Source organism: Acanthaster planci, linkage group LG11 (assembly GCF_054643075.1).
Source record: "Acanthaster planci isolate LZ-2023a linkage group LG11, COTS_SCS, whole genome shotgun sequence".
In the NCBI taxonomy this organism is placed as follows: Eukaryota; Metazoa; Echinodermata; class Asteroidea; order Valvatida; family Acanthasteridae; genus Acanthaster; species Acanthaster planci.
The window spans coordinates 6,400,388-6,413,149 of NC_141787.1; the positions used below are offsets into that span (position 1 = coordinate 6,400,388).

Here is a 12,762-nt window from a genome sequence, read left to right on the forward strand (position 1 = left end):
CGCCCGTTGAAGATTTCTTCCTCGGACTTCGTTGACCGCGAAAGGTCGCATCTCCAGTTACGCTTGAACTCGGGTGCAAAAACCGACTCGGCCCCACCCGTGAACGCGTCGGTAAGGCACACTAGCGTCTCTCGTCGGGGTCTGTTGGGCCTGAAACACTACAAATTTCTCCCATTTAAACGAATCTGAGTTAGACCTCTCTAACTCGGAAAGAAAACATCCATTCTGAAATAACAGCTTTCCCCAGTGGACAATTTTTATTGCCCCCTTGTGGTTATAAACCAGTAGTCCTATGCTTTTGACCTCTGCTAAAGGTACCAGTCCTTGGTACAAAGTGAATGACAGGTATGTGTCATCCTTCGCTGGTTGTGGTCATTCATTGCTGGATTGATCACTGGCTTGATGCTGCGTAGTGATATGAAAATCAAAAAATAAGGATTTAGAGTTCATTGTCACGTACATTTAAAATCTATATGAAATGTTTGGTGCACGTATAAAAAAGCAATTTGTAACAAAGTAACAATCATTTGCAAACAGAATATCAATGAGATATTTATGTGATCATCTAAAATGAAATATTCTGGGGCCTTTTTTCCTTTCATGATGGAGTCTCCCAAGTAAATTGGCTGCCATATAAGGGCAAGGTTAAGGTGATTTCCTAATGTTCATCATCCATCAATTTACAGTCTTGGTGCAGTTCTCAAAATGCTCATTTTCTAAAGAAGTCAAAATGACAGGAAAATTCTCAGTTGGAAGTTGCGTCCAGGCATTCGATGAGTTGGGAAGATGGTGTGCAGCTAAAGTAGTCAAAGATGAAGAATGGTCATACCTAGTGAGTTTTATTGGATATACTGGGCGTGATATCTGGGTGGATGAACGTTACGTAAGACATCCAGTACCTCCCTATGAAGAGTATCATCAGAGACGTAAGTAACATGCTCATGTTCCATTTTAACATTCAATTGTTGGTCTACCGGTATATCCGAAAGAAATATGATTTAGAAATTAATATGTATTTCCAAAAGATACCGGTATTTGTACAAAGAATTAATAAATAAATAAATAAATAACAAATTAGTTATTTCCTTTTAAATGCACTCTACATGTTTCCGAAAGAAAAACCCAATTAGGAAGGATTAGTAAATCGGAATATTTGCGGCTAGCAAGTTGTCTGTGGTACATGTAAAAAATTGTTACCTGATTGTTGATGTAATGAAATGCCATAAAACCCTAGAAAGATATTTGAAAGGTCGTCCCGTCTTCATAAATCACAGATTTCTACCTTTGAATATTTTACAGTTAACACGGTGAGCATTACAGCCAACAAATATCATATATCTTTGTTACAGGAAACCGCAGGAAAGCCACCAAAAAAATCACTGCCACAAAAGTGTTAAAGGAAGCAGAACAGTTTTTGAGAGAGTGTCAGCAAGGTGACCAGGTTGAAACAAGTGATGAACACAAATGAACAGTGGATCCCTTTAAAAGGATCTTTGGCCTGCATGATGGAACTGCAGTAAACCTTGAAAACATTTCATTTCCAGGTAAAGATTACTCAGATAAATGTTTTAGGATTTCCTACATACATCTTGGTCATGTATTTTTTAAACTTCTTATTCCTAAAAAATCCTGGAAAAGTCATGAAATGTAGTTTTCCAGGAAATGTAGTTTTCTGTGGAAACCAAGTAATCACAACCAGGAGAGCAATTTAATAACAAGTTGACTCCATTGTTTGATTTAATTTAACTATTTTGATATGTTTTCTGTTATCCTTATATTAGTTGATGAAATCTGTTTGGACTGTATACACAGAAGTAATCTGCAAATGCTTTTTAATACATTTAAACACTCAGAATGCAATTTGTTTTCGAATTTTGTCATGACTCCTAAATATTGACTATTTTGTTGATATTTATATTGTGTTTTGGGATTTCCTTTAACAGAAAGTACTGATTCCAGTGAATAACCTAAGAAAGGGGGGAAAAACACAAAGCAACTTAAAAAGTATTATGAGATTAATGCAGAGAAAATATAAGTCTTAAAGTGCTGTTGATTGTACAGGATATTGAAAGAAACGTGCATTCATCTACATGTATTTGCTAATAAGTGCTGCACATATGGTTTTACTTTAAGAGTGAACAAACAAATGGTTCCCCAGTCGTCCCGCTACTATCCCATAATGAACCACCCAGAATAAGGGCCAGACAATATAAAGTACCATTACCTTGTCAACGAGCAAGCAGTAATTCAAAGAAAATGCCAGATATTGTAAGAGAGGCCATACACCAGAGATATCCAGTTATTGAATAGAACTTACTAAACTTATCAAACTATTCGGGAAAAATTAATCAGCAAACAACACATTGTGACAAACACTTCAGTAAAAAAAATCCTGTATGATAAGCTTCAGTTAAAATCAGAGAAGGATAAAGGTAAATCAAGACAGTCTGCTAAATGTTTCAATGTTGAAAAAAAAAGGTGTTTTATTTTTACGCAAATCTAAAAGAAAACATTTGAGTACTAGTACTCACAAGATTTCATTCTCTGAACAAGCAAAGTTATTTGGTTACTTCTGCAAAGAGTATTCCGTGCTGTCTAATGTAGAAAAACACAAATACCTAGAAATGTGGGAAGCAAAAAAGAAGCCGAGTATCGAGCAGAAAAAAACAAAAACTGAAGTGGAGGATTACAACGCTAATATTGCTCCTTTTTACAGAAATCTTTAATTCAAAAATTGGATTAAAACTGCATATGCCTCACTTGATTATCCCCGCATGCACAGGACCAGAGAACTGAACTCAGGGACAGGTGGACACTCGCATTCTAACTTTTGTGTCGATTGGCCTGAGCAGCCGTTAATTGAACTTGACACAGTTCAAGTTGTTCCCGCCCAAAGCTGGTGACGTGGAACTGCCAAAAATTACATTGCGCACAATCAAAGTATAGCTACTCAGAAATATATGGAAATAGTTCCCGCCCGAAGCTGGTGACGCGGAACTGCAAGTATATCTTACATTGCGTTTCAGGCAAAGTGTAGCTAGTCAGCAAAAATTACAGAGATTGTTCCCACCCGAGCCTGGTGACGCGGAACAGCAACTCATATCAGCAAATACATAGAGCTATCAGCAAAAATGTATGAAAATTATTATCATATCAGCATTTGTTTCTGCCCAAAGCACATGGAGGGGTAAATTAATTTTGGAATATACCTGCGCGGTACAAAGCCTTCGATATGCAAATTCAAACAGCAATTACATCTGGCAGAATGCAAAATTACCCAACTTTCATGAACAAATCAACAAGGATTTACTCCAGCATACAACAACTTTGGGCCAACCATCAAACACTGGGATCGGACAGCAATGTCCACGGGGTGCGGCCCGACTTGGGCTTACACTAGGTTCCAGGAACAACAGGCAACTAATGAGCATTTTCAATAACCACTTACAGCTATTTATATCAAACGACAGAGGTTAGTGAGTACGAAATGACTTTTCTTAATTTGGCCCTTAATAATCTAGCGACTCCCCCGACAAAGGAAGGGATCAAGCCTTTCCTTTCGGCACATTCCCATAAGTGTCGTAAATAAGAATACAGTGCCTTAAAACCGAGGTCAATTTCTGATCCCTGAATGAAATTCACACCAAACGGGCTTGTTGCTGAATGAAGTCGGCAACATGACCGCCGCCAAATAGACCTCAGGTGGTGGTATTAACACCGCGGACGACCGCTGGATCTGGGGGTGAGCGTTTCGAAATAATGAATGAACGAACGCGTTCAGCGAACGTCGCGTACGCTCGAGGGAACTCTGCTTTAGGGCGTGAGGGTAAGTTTGGCGGGGCAGTAACTCGGAATAAAAAATGGCAGTATGCGGCAGTACGTCTCTGGTCAAATTGATGCACTGCCGTGCTAGAATACTCAGTAAATGTTTGTGTACAAGCCCCAGGTCGTTGGCAGATAATGACGTCATGTAAGATCGGAACTGCCGACCACGCTTCCAACAGGAAATCGGAGAACTGGAACATCTGGAGTCTTCGCCGTCCCATCCAGTGGATACAGGCCAGCCGATTAAGACGCTCTCCCCAGGGCGATGACCCCACCACCCGAGCACAACAGCACACAGAGCCGTCCCCAATGACCCACACAGTTGGCTTGGCAGGGGCTAATTCTCGCAAGAAAAATGAACAGAAAATCGGAACAAAACACGATCAAAGTACTTAAGCTAATACAACATATAACGTTCAATGGAAAATAGCTGGGGGAATCCGAATGTAACGTCGGTAAGCCCTAGACTTCCAACGCCCCAAAATTTGAACATCATCTTCAGACACACCTGCCATAGCCGCAGACGTAGCTGCCCCTATGCGAAAAGAATGAGAGGTAAATCTGGCGTCGTAAAGCCCTATAAACTCAAGGGCACGACGGAGTACCGCGACAAACTGGTAACGCGTGACAGGACGCCCATCGAAATGCGACAAAAACGGGCCATGGGGAGATTTGGAACAGGCAAGATAGGACAAAGTCGCCCGGACGGGGCACATCATGTTGTGCTGGATATGCGCTGCTGGGATGGAAACTACATAACCACGGCCATATTGATCTGTTTTCGAGTGACGTAGGATAAGTTCGACCCTTAAAGGGGAATCTTTGACGGTAACATCAGACCGACACAAAGGGCTAGAAGATTGGTGGGATTTGGTAGTGAATTCCCCAATGCGAAGCAACCCAAAAAATGCAAGTAAGAAAGCCACTCGGAAAAGCTTAGCCTCGAAATTACTCGAGCAAACGGCCTGCAAGGCTGGGACCATACGACATAAAATATCATAAGTGATAGGGCACCGTCGGTCGCATTGACTACTACACCTACGACATCCCTCCAGTAAACGTTTGACCATAAAATGCTTAGTTAAATCAGGATAACTCATTAACTACAAATTGGAGCCAAGCCCTCTGATAAGGCAAGTTCGGGGGGGGGCGGCACCGCGTCATGCAAAAGACTCTGGACCTCTAACTGAAGACACTCCACAGGTTGTCGGGCAAGGGGGTCATATCGCGGTCTGCAGCGGGTGCGAGATGACGAAATCTGGTCATCTGAAAACGTGAAAGAGCATCAGCAATGCCATTATCGAGGCCTGGATTAGATCGAAACTGGATATTATATGTGAGACATGACACTAGGCGTCGCACCAAACGCATCCTTAAGTGACATTTAGACGTTTGTCTGTTGATGACACTAACTACAGCCTGATTGTCACACCAAAATATCACACGTTTATTATGTAATGGGACAGCCCGCTGCTGGACCGCTAGCACAATAGCGAACAACTCCAAGCAGGCAATAGAAAGGTACTGACTTTTTACATGCTCGGGCCACTTCCCTTGACACCAGTGCGTAGCAAAGTAAGCCCCAAAACCAATTTCAGCAGAAGCATCAGTGTACATGTGCAATTGGTCACTATTGTACCATACCGAATCCGGAAACATTATCGTTCCGCTAAAATGTGACAAAAACTGCTGCCACGCCAGCGAGTCCGCTTGTGCACCTGAAGTGATGCGAATTTTGTGATGAGGTTTGGAGATACCCCTAGCTAGATCATGCAAACGACGGAGAACGGCCCTACCAGGTCTTACCGCCTTACAAACAGAATTGAGACGACCTAGCAGGGACTGAAGATTGCGCAGCGTGATTTTCTTCTGATCGAGCACACTAGCAATCGTATTTTGTAAAGCAACTTGCTTATCAGTCGGGATTTGAATCTGTCGTGCAACCGTATCCGTCGCTGAACCCAGGAAAGTGAGGTTCGTAGCTGACAAATCGCTGACAAACTACTCTGAAAGATTGGAGGGAACGTGCGCACTCGGCATGACTAGCCCCAACAAACAGGAAATCATCCAGATACTGCACAATGTTTGGAGATTCGGCCACCTCACGAGTACAGTACTCAAGGAAAGTACTGAACCGCTCGAACGTAACACAGGATATAGCACAGCCCATAGGCATGCATTTATCGAAATAAAATTGGCCGTTGCGGGAAAAACCAAGCAAATCAAAATCGCTTGGATGGACGGGAAGTAAACGAAAGGCCGACTTAATATCTGACTTAGTCATCAGGGCACTGCGTGGTAAACCTGCGATCATAGTTATCGCCTCATCAAAACTCGTGTACGAAACGGTGGTGTCTGCGGGATGAATGAAATCATTCACCGATTTGCCGATAGGGGACGACAAATTATGGATTAACCGGAATTCACCCGGAGTCTGTTTGGGCACCAGGCCCATAGGTGAACAACGGAAATGAGGAAGAGGCTGGGACAAAAACGGGCCAGCAATGCGACCCAAAGAAACTTCACGATTAATGTTGGACTGCAGAATGTTGGGATGTTTGCGAGCAAATGCAGAATTACGAGCAGAGGTACTAACCCTGGGACCTGAATAGCCTACCCGGAAACCGCACAAAAAACCTTCTTGCAAAATGTGGGAGTCCTGAGTATTAGGGTAAGCCCGTAAAAACGGAGCATACTACTTAGTTTTACTGGGGTTGATGCCAGCTGTGACGCAAGACAGTGCGTTTCCCCGACAACGGGTTGCGGGGTTGCCAAATGCCCTGCAGGTGGAGCAGCGATGCGCGAAGCGACACAAGGGGCGATTGCAGTTGAAGTCGTTACATGTAGGTTGACCAACCCCGGCGACTGGGCACCGACCAGGCCCGAAATTTGACCAGGGGGTGGCGGCAGTGGAGGGGGCACGCTCGCGTTGCTGGTACGGACGAAAATTATGCTGGTGCGAAACGGGCACACCAAGCAGCACCAGCCAAAGTTCGGCATCAATAGTTGCCCAAGAGCGCGACGGCACACGCGCCTGGCGCAATCGAAACTGGATGACGTACTCGCACCAACCATACCCCACATGTCGAAATGCTGCAGATCGAATAGTGTCTACGTACTTCAGTAACGAACGACCATGGGTAGGATGTCGCAACAAATGCACAGATGCAAAATCAAGAAACGCTGACGTCCACTGCTCGATAGACTTAATACGCGGGGCCTGCTTATGGGGACGAATCTGCCAAAGTGGGGACTCATTGGACCCGATTGTAAAAAGCGTCTCGTCAAAGGAATTATCCAAGCCCGTGCCGCACGACGAGATCAACAAGGTTCCGAATTCTACGTACTCCCCCTCCAAATTTTGTCTTTTAGATGTTGAGGAATCGCGGCCCCGAGATTGTCACAGACGCTAGTTAATGCCATATTCGAATCGGAAGAGGAGGTAATTGACAATGTGTTTGGAGCTGAAGTTCCCGACACTACGGGCGTGAAACTGGAAGGTTGCGGGGCTAATTAAAAAGGAGTAGCAGCAGGGGACTTACCCAGCTCCAACGTTTGCGCCGAACTCCCTCCAGGCCGACTGATGGTAGCGGGCGCTGGCGTTGCATGAGTAGACTCAACACTCGCACTCTCTGGAATCATTCCGACCGTAGCCAACGGCATAATAAGTGGTATCCGGACCGGGCGATGCAAGCTCCGGTGCACTAGACCCTGCAAGGGCCCCGACCACCGACGCATCTTGACGGGAAGACTTGCGAGGCCGCCCCCGAGAACGCTTCGCTCCATCCGTCGGCCCAGAAGGAGCCCGCCGCTTGGAATTGGCGCGGGGCATAACTAACAAAATAGCTTTTGCAAGACAGACAGATTTTCTCTTTTCCAACCAAACACCACGGCTGCTCAAGCAAAAGTGACCTGGAGTAACTCTCTCCAGTGCTACTAACATTTTTAACGTCACGCCAAACTAGTTCGAGGCATTAAATCACCGTGCCAGCAAGGCGCCAAATCAAAATAGAAACGATTCACCAAGCGGGAAATGATTACCCTTAATCCCCTTTCAAACCATTGCCTGTTTCAACTGCAAGTGGGCAATGATTGCAAGAGAGAGTTTACCCGAAAAGGAGTTGGCTATGCAGCAACCTCTTTGATGCATACCACCTTTTCCCCCACCTTGGTACAAAAGCCCTGACTCCCAGTTTACCACGAATGGTTATTGTGCATCGGCTTTGTTGTGTAAATTGGGCCAGTTCATCCACAGGCTCAGCCCACCTTATTCGGAGGGGGGAGCAATTAATCTCTTAACAAAAGACTAACTACATCATAGTCAACAGGCCTATGTGCATCACTAAGTCTCTCGTCACTGAATTAAGATCTGTAGTTTTCTTTCCCAAAATCTAGCACTGTCAGGCAGTGATTTCCACATCACAGATTTGTCAATAATTGGATTAGACAATAAACTAAATGGAGAACATTATAGATGCAACAATTACAGGACTTCAAAATCAATCTAAAAAGTGAAATAAGAAAGGTCAACTAATTTTGGTAAGGGCAGCGTGGCAAACTGAAGGAAAAAAATCCTAATCCATGTAAACGGTAGTATAAACCCACCCCCCAATTGTTGACATATCAATGGGCTGGGGTCCCAGCTGTTGATAAACAGCTCTAATGACTCAACCACCAGCCACAATGGAGTGTAATCCTTAAAGCTCTCTATTGTTAGAAAACATCACCCAGGAGTGGTGTTCATCAAACCACAAGCATTTAGCTAGTGATGCCCTGTCGTTGCCCGCTTTACTCTGAAGCGGTTAAGGAGCTTATCTTTTTTGTATCGTTTGTCACTTCATGAACCGTTTCTATTTTGACTTGGTGCCCAACCGCAAGTGAACACTACTGACCAACTTAGTGACAAGAGCCTCCAATGTCCCGCGGTGATAAATTATTTGAAGCTGCAATTAATTTTGCCTCAAATTGATTGTATGGTTTGTACTTGCACATTGAAGACTTAAACTTTTTCTAGCACAAACTACTATTTATGGATATTCTTTGACAAACCTTATTTTGATTAAAATACCCTTATCATTTGGAAAGTGCAAGAGGTTAGAATAACTCATTAATCAATAAATACTTGTAGTATTACTTTTTCTGCGTTAAACTCTTAATGCTAATATTCACATTAAGATTTATCCAATTTATTTTCTACATGAAATATTGCAGGGTATTTGTAATACAAAATTTATTACTCCATTGCGTGGGGTGATGCAAGTTCAGGAAAGATGTTCTCATGAATCACAGAGTTTAGTATGCAAATTCTAGACTTTTAAGTTAGTGATTCGGCTTGTATTATGTGTGACAGTGATTGTCATCCGAACGTACCTCAGATTGGTTATGGTTATATAACTTGTTTGTATTAAAATAATTCAGGTGTGTTGTTTGTGTATTGTGCTTCAATTTTTTTATAGCCACGTTCTTTTTTGTCAGATTCTGTTAGTTAAAGGTGCTATGTAAATCTGGTTTTTATTATTATGTTCTCGTGTTTCTTGATTCATGTGCTACAGAAACTTTTTCTGTGATGACATTTTTAATAGTTCACCAATTTATATACATCTTACAAAGACAACACACTTTGTTTTCTTAAACTGGTATTACTGTTGTAGTAAAAGTGTCGGAGTCTTTTGTCAGTTCTACATAACTAAATAGTGGCGTAACTACGGGGGGGCCAGGGCTGCACGTGCCCCCCAAAAAATTTGAAATTTTGAAATGGACAAAAAATATATATCTACCTAGTTCAATTATTTTCAGTGCCCCCTGAAAAACAAATTGTGCACCCCCAGGTGCCCCCTCAGCTGTGGCACCCTAGTTACGCCACTGTAACTAAATGAAGTTCATTATCTTCTTCCCTAGTTGTAATTTATTTCCAATTTGGCAAAACTGTCAAATAGGACTCAAATTTGCTGTATGGTTTTGCATCTTCAATTAAGTGTGTTTATATCACATCTCTGACTTTGTAAATATTATTGAAGCTATACTACCCACTTTTATTCTTTCAAGAATTTGAGCAAAATCCTCGTTTATTTTGTGGCTTTATGGAGTCGAATCAACATTGGTGTGTTATTCGAAGAATGCAGCATCAAAAATCTATACAAACATGAAAGAATTGCTGAGACCGTTTAAAATATACAAGGGCTAATGAACACAATCCCACCCCATCCCCACAAACACCTTGAATAAAATAGATTATTGAAAGTGTAAATACAAAGGAAAAGGAGCACGTTCAAACCTTGTAAAAACCTATCAACTTGTACATAATTAATAGACCTATATTTTTCAGAACCCAGCAAAAAGTACAGGGGCCAATGTATGCAGCATTCTACTCGAGATGGGATCCCAGAACACACACGCAGTACTTGTACAAAGTGTGTTTGCATTTTACACGTACAATGTACATGCATTTACACCAGGGCTGTGTATACATGTACTGGTAAACTCTTTTACTGTGTACATGTAAATGTAGGCCACTTTTTCCCCCTCATTATAATTTTCTGAGACCAGTTTGTATAAAATACTCCCAGAGGAGCCATTCACTGAAGCTTGAACTTATCTGGCCCATGTTTGGCCCATGGTTGACCTGTGGTTCTATGGCACAGTCATTGGTGGGGCAATGCCAAGTTAATAGACTGACCATCGGTACGAGGCAAGTCTGGATCGGTTAGATGTTGAGTGATTGGATAGATACCTTTATCCCCAGGGAGACATGCTACCATTATTTTTTTCTTCTTAAAGGATGTGGAGATTTGAAAGATTTTAAATGGGAGAAATTCGTAATGACGTGCGTATTTCAATGAGAGCATTTTGGACCTTAACCCCCACTTCCTGGTTCGCCTATTTATAGGGGGAAGGTGGGGGAAGGGCATGCCGCAAGGCCCCACGGCCCCGGCCTGGCCTGAGAAATCCCCCGACGGTGCGGCGAAGGAGACACCTGCCTACCGGGCGGCAGGCTCGTTGGCCCGTGGGACCCGCGGTGCGTCGCGGTGAATCCCCGTCCGCGGAAAACAGGGTCGGAGAGGTTCGGATGTCCGGGGTTCCCTGCGGCCGAGCGGGCCGGGCGGCTCCGCCCAGGACTCTGAGAGGGCTATATTGTCCGATTATAGCCGTGCATTTCCTACACGATCGAGTGCCAAGCTCCGGGACGGTTCCCTGGGCGAACCCAACTCTGGGGCGGTGGTGCGGTTGCTGCGGCGCGGTGAATTGCCTTCTTCGGAAAACCTGGCCCCAGAGGTTCGGATGTCCAGGGTTCCCTAGAGCCGGGCGGGCCGGGCGTCTCCAGCCTGCCGTCCATCGGCTCGCTGGCCCACCCAAGGCCTCTGAGAGGGCTATGCCCCGGGACCAGTTGGGCCAAAAACGTGCGTATTTCAATGAGAGCATTTTGGTCCTTAACCTCCACTCCCTGGCTTGGTTATTTATAGGGGGGAGGGTGGTCTCGAGCTCAGCTCCAGCTGCCAAAAATTAGTACAGCCATATATCGTCCATTTAATGCGGCCATTCCTACACGGTGGAGCCCAAAGCTCCGGAGCGATTCCCCCTTGGGCCTGGACAAGCCCCGCTCCACAGCGGCTCAATGAAAGTGGCGGCCTGCCGCCCCGCCGGGAGGCTCTCCGGGCGCTCTGTCAACGGCGTTTTCGGCGCGGCCGGCCGACCCCTCCTGCGCAGGAGAGCGTTGGCCGGCCCGCCCGGCCTTCCCCCAAGGTGTCCAGAAGGACCCAGGGACGGGAGGTGCAATGCTGCGTGGCCGTGACAGAGAGAGGGGGGTAGGGCCCCTCGGAGAGCGGCAGGTCCTTCCGCTGCCCCCGAGCAGCAATATCTGCCACGTCCACATCGGCCCGGCAGCTTCCGCAGAGCAGAGGGACCGGCCCACTCCCAACCTCCGCCAGGTCCCGGCAGCCCAAGGCGCACCGACGTCGTGCAACGGCGTCCCAGGCCCGGAGAGGCAGCAGCGGCCCCCCGCGGCTGGAACCGCGCGCGACCCCGCAGCACGCCCGCCGGGCAGGGGGCGGGCAGCCCCCGCGGTAACGCCAAGCAGCAGCCCGGGTGGCGGCTTGCTAAATAGTCGCGCCGGCCGCCGTCCAGGGCTCTGACTTCTTAGAGGGACAAGTGGCGTTCAGCCACGCGAGATTGAGCAATAACAGGTCTGTGATGCCCCCGGCGCTTCGCTTGTGCGCCCGGAAGACGATCAAACTTGATGATTTAGAGGAAGTAAAAGTCCTAACAAGGCCTCCGCAGGTGAACCTGTGGAAGGATCATTACCGAGCAGAGAGAACGTGCCCGGCCGGCCCCCTTCCTTCCGCCGAGGCGGAGAGGCCGGCCACCGTGCTGTTTTCCGGGTGTAGGTGGGAGTGGCACACGCCAGGGTGCGCCGCAGCCCCTGCCGAGTGGGCGCAGGACTCCCAGCGCTCGCCGGGGTCCCGGGACGACGGGGCTCGGCCTCGAATGGACCGGGGGGATCGGTGAGACGCGGTCGGAGCGGCCCCCCTTGGGGAAGGGGGCCGCCGCGGGAGAGGCGACCGGTCCCCGCTCAGCCCGGCTCCAGCCGGTGTTTTTTTTTGGGGGGGTATCGGTTTCCGAAAGACCTGGACGGTCCGCGCTTGAGCCATCGGCGAGGATGATATGGGAATCTGCGGGCAAGCAAGGGGCACTGGCCGGGCGCAGTCTCCGCCCGGAGTCTGGGTCGCTCCCCGAGGGAGTCCACCGTGGCGTGGCAGGTCGGTGCTGACTATCCGCCTCACCCACGAGCGCCAGTCGTCCCCCCATCCGAACAAAAAAGACACGGGCGGCCTCGAGGGAGCGCGCAGGAAGGAGGCCAGGCAGGCGAGGCCTATTGCGAACCCATCGACCTCAATTCTTGCGAGAGGACCCGCTGGATTTAAACATATTACAAAACAGAGG

General features: G+C 46.5%; 1 pseudogene; it reads right to left on the bottom strand.

The window, feature by feature from the left end:
- Positions 1-6,520: 6,520 nt before the first annotated feature.
- LOC147797288 (uncharacterized) lies at positions 6,521-7,879 on the bottom strand (annotated as a pseudogene).
- Between the last annotated feature and the right edge of the window lie 4,883 nt (positions 7,880-12,762).